Raw genomic sequence first — 4,991 nt, forward strand, 5'->3', positions numbered from 1 at the left:
ATGATTACAGTTGGATATTACTTTTATCAGGTAAAGATACACAATTATATATTTATCCATGCATAACGTTGCTGATAATTATATAATCAATAAATAAAAGTCAGGAATATAAGAGCTCTAGTAACATTTTTTTTAAAGTAAAAATGAAATTGTAAGATCAAACGATGTTTTAGAATTAACGATGTCAATTTGTTTGTGTATTATAGATGATGGAATTCATACTGTTGCTGATATTCTTTGCTGGTGTACAAACCGGGGAAGTAACGGAAATTGTAAAGAAATGTTACAGGGTTATCTGACGGGACAACTGTTGTCTGCTCTAGGAGCGTACCAAGTAGAGGCATTGAGGCGGGAATTCAAAAGTGTAATTGGTGACATGAAGAAATCCATGAAAGAGCTCAAACAAAACGTTGAGACAAAGCTGAAAAATATCAAAAGTATACTATATAACATTGCATAAAGTAGATTCTGAATCAAATACTAATTTTAAGAAAATATCATTTTCTTTTTTTATTTCCAGACACAGCAAATAATAGCGTTGTTTACACAAGATGGGGAAGGAAAAACTGTCCATCAAGTGCGGAATTGGTTCTCTCTGGTAAAGATTTTAAGTTTTTAGGGAGATAACAACTTGTAAAAAAGAAAAAAAAGTAAATTTTCGTGAAAAAAGCCTTTATCGATCCATCAAATAAACTTAATTAATCTTAATCCTTATTAAGTTCTTTGAAACAATTAAGCCATGCGTTTTTAATTGCCAGTTTGATATAGAGGCTTTGGTTTCAGTAGGTTTTTAATTTTTGTTGCAAAATCCATTATTTTATCATGATTTGTATGCAAATTGGGCACCCAAGTTCAGAATAAATTTAAGTTGTAGCTTTGTCTAAAATAGGATACCTTATTCTTAAAATAGGTGCCAGAACTATCAGTCAGCACGATATACTAGTATATATTTGTCTGCGTCTATAGAGGTACTTTGAAGTTATATTTTCATTGAAACATACATGTATGATTCATATTTAAGGAAGATGTATTTATAGGGGCATGGTCACGATTTTGGTCAATTTTTTTTTATGTTTTTACAACTTACAATGCTTTAGAAATGCATTTCTAATGATCAAATAAAATTTGAGAGTCACTCGTAGAGTTACAAGCAAGATACTGGGCTCACAATTCTTTGTCATGTAAACAAGGCTTGTGCCCTGTTTTTGTTTACATAGGTTCAATATACCAATGAAAAAATATTTTTCCAGCTTATTTGTCTATCTGTTTATTTATTTTTAGCATAGATAAACAGTTCCTAACGTTTAATACATTCGTTTTAGGTTTAAAACTGAAATTTTTACTTCAACGTTCAAAGTGTAAACAAACGTTTTGTTTACATAACAAAGAATTTCAAGCTCTGTAACTCGCTTATAACTCAACAATGACACTCAAATTTCGGTTGCATATTAAAATGCCTTTCTGAAGCATTGCAAATATTGAAATCGGAAAAATAATTTTTGACCATAATCGTGATCATGCCCCTTTAAATGATATAAATGATTAAATCCTTCCCCAACTAATTATCTGCTAAGGATTGACTCTCCGTACCGTGTGCATGTTGCACAATCACATGTCAGAAACTTAATAACAGTGTTTAGTTTACTATGCCACATTAACCTACATTTCGTGTTATTTTGCCTCCATTCGTAACTTGCAATTTTACTGTGTGAAGTTAACGTAACAATCGATTATCGAAGCCACAAGTTACGCATTTTACTTCTGATTCTCATGTACTTAACATTAAGGGCCTACCCAGAGACATTCCTCTAACTAATGTAATCATTAAAAATCATTTCATCAATCTTAGCAAAACACGAATGTCTTCAAGTACGTACGATACTCTCAATATTACAAACATAATGACTTTATCCAAAACTGTCCCTTGCTACCGTACCCTTTAAAATATAGAAGGTAAACTAGAGCAGAGCTCATGGCAAAGCGACGAGTAGGTCTTCCGTTATTGCTGCAAGTTGAAAATATATGTGATATGGTGTCAAACGATTATAATTACTAAACTTTCAGTTCTGCTTTTGTTATAAAAACGTGTTGTGATTGAAAGCCTGCATATAAAACGTGTTTTGAATAAGAAAATAAGAAAATGTTTTAGGAAAACTTTTTGTCGCACACAGTTTATGTAATCGTAACAAACATTATTCAAAAAATGAGATATTTAATGGCGAGTTCAATTTTCAGAGGGTAGCTAGCATTGTTATAAACGGTATGTACTCATGTGTCATGTCAGGAATTGTGGGTTTTTTTTAAACCGAACCCGTTTACAAAACACGGAACCTTTTCTCTAAGATAACTTCTTTATTTAAATATTTCTAGATTTTTGAAGACAATGTGCAATTTAGAATTGTTGCGTGCTGACAAAATTTACAGACCCTGAAACGGACTACTACACCAAAAAAGCGTGTGACTTACGTGCAAGAAACGTTTCGTGTTAACCGTTTAGCGTTTTGTGTGAATCGTGAAGAGTTTGTGTAAACCGTTTAGCGTTTCGGACAAAGCGTACAGAGTTCGGACAAAGCGTGTAAATCGTTTCAAGCAAAGCGTGCGAGAACCATGTGAAACGTTCATCAGATTTCATTCGGAACTCTCTGACAATTTGTTTCAAAATGGCGCCTGTGTTTTACATTACATGTACTTTAAACTGTTTGTGATTGGCAAAACTCTTTTGTAGGTATTTTCATGAAAAAAAAAAATCTAGAAGAAATGATATACTTATCTTTTTACAAAATTGAATTTATTTTTAACAAACAAAAGAACGGTATATGTATTAAAAGACGACTAGTTACAGAGTACATGTATATTTAACGTTTTTATACGATGTTTCAGTACTGGTACGGTCGTTTTACCGGTAACGAATATTTGCAAGTATCGAATAATTTTTAGAAAAATTATTGGTGGAAGACGAAGTTGAGGTTTTAAAAAATCCTAGTTAGGTAATCATAAAACAGAAATAGATATTCTATCAGTGCGTGAAGTTGTTTGCCATTTGCACGATTGTTTAGCGAATTGTTTACAAAGTAAAAATGTGACCCAGATATGAGCTGCCGGAAGTTCAAAGCAGAGAAAACGAAAGTGTGAAAACAATTAAGCCTAACTATGAAAATAAGTTTGTAATTGATCTCTATTTAGTGGATAATTAGTAAATATAATTCATTTAAAAAGATAATGCATCATATCAAATAAATATGGAGCTTTGAATGAAATTACGACTTCAAATAGAACCACGTGTAGTTTTCCTAGTTTCGGTTCATTGCGACAGAAGTATCATTTGGCTGCATATATTGATAGATATACGGAAAAAACAAAGGAAAATGGCAACTTCTTATCATCAATTACTATTATAAAGTGTTTTTATGAATATTCAATATTATAAAGTAACGCAGATGAAAACTGTTCAATTCCAGTTTCAATTTGACGGGAAAACGGTATGATAAAAACAACGATCATATTATTTGTTTCAATGGCATATTCCCACAATTTATTTTCTTCTTCATTTATAAGTCCGTTAACATGTACCTCTAGTATACTTTTGAAATTAATTCGCCTCAAAATATTCGGTCAGAAGTGATAAAGGGCGCTTAATTCGATACTGGGAAAGGAATTCGAAACTAGGAAAATGGAGGGGGTGTTGAAATTACTGTCTCCGTAATTCATCCTTAATATTTCCGGAAGTTTGATACTACAGTTTAGAAGGACAAAGAAACGCGATTTCAACAAAAAATTCGCTTAAAAAAAATCAAAATAGTGCTGCTTTGTAGGGTATGTTGGAGGATCTTCTCATAGTGTTACTGGGGCCGCAGTTGAACCGCTTTGTTTACGAAGGAAATCGGAATGGGGACACTACAGGGACGGCACTGATGGATATAAAGCTTATATCTACGGTGCAGAATACGAGACAAATGATTTAAGTGGCAAGTGGCTCAAACTCCATGATCATGACGTCCCTTGTGCTGTTTGCCTAGTTCGAAACAGATCCGTGGTAAAGATGTTTCCGGGTAAGAGTTTATAACCTGATTTAGCTACTATAAACTCCTTGTATTTATTCTAATGTAGGAATCTACAGTTAATAGGTAGAAAAAAAATCAGATTATTCTAAATAATATTTATGGATAACTGATAGGGTGATGATCCGTTTTGGAAGTTACCTATTTAAAAAATTAACACAACATGAATTGGAATTGTCATATAACGAGGAAATAAATGTCAGAAAAACCCATGTATAAAGCATATTATTTACTAATAATTATTCAAAATATTGTAGCTACACAAATGTGTAAAGAAGGTTGGAAGTTAGAATATCGTGGGTATCTAATGGCTGGTCACCCTAGTCACACAGCTGGGACATCATATACTTGCATCGACGAAGACCCAGAGAGTTTACATGGAGGTGGTAACATCAACAACAACGGTTACCTGTTCTATATGGTGGAGGCGAGATGTGGTTCATTGAAGTGTCCACCTTATGTTGAAGGAAGAGAGATTGTTTGCGTTGTGTGTTCCTTGGAAAAATAAAAACGGGTAAAATATAAGAAATTATTTGTTGTTTTTTAGTCAAAGGTATAATGGATTATTGTCATTTAATGTATACCTTTACTCAGAATGAAAAAAAAATTCCGCTGATGATAATGAAAAACCATCTATTGTGTGTTAAAGACCTATCATGGTAGTGCTATTTTTCACTTTCAAAAAACTAGGTCAATGACCTAATTTTTGAGATAATGGCCATTAAATATTTTTTGAAAATTTAAATAAAGTCCCTACAATTTTTCACTATAATTGAAATTTTCTTAATTTTGAAAAACATACCAAATGCTCTTTTAAAAATGAAATACAGTTTATAAATGGCAGTGACACTTAACAGACACAAAGCAATTTTCATTCACAATTTTTATGAAGATTCCAGTCCGAATTTCCTCTGACAGTTTTCAAATTCCTAC

The 4,991-nt window shown here is 32.4% G+C and overlaps 1 pseudogene; it reads left to right on the plus strand.

Annotated features, from left to right (window-relative positions):
• Positions 1 to 4,566, plus strand: LOC128179405 (short-chain collagen C4-like; annotated as a pseudogene).
• The last annotated feature ends 425 nt before the right edge of the window (positions 4,567 to 4,991 follow it).

This window comes from Crassostrea angulata, chromosome 4 (genome assembly GCF_025612915.1).
Source record: "Crassostrea angulata isolate pt1a10 chromosome 4, ASM2561291v2, whole genome shotgun sequence".
NCBI lineage: Eukaryota > Metazoa > Mollusca > Bivalvia > Ostreida > Ostreidae > Magallana > Magallana angulata.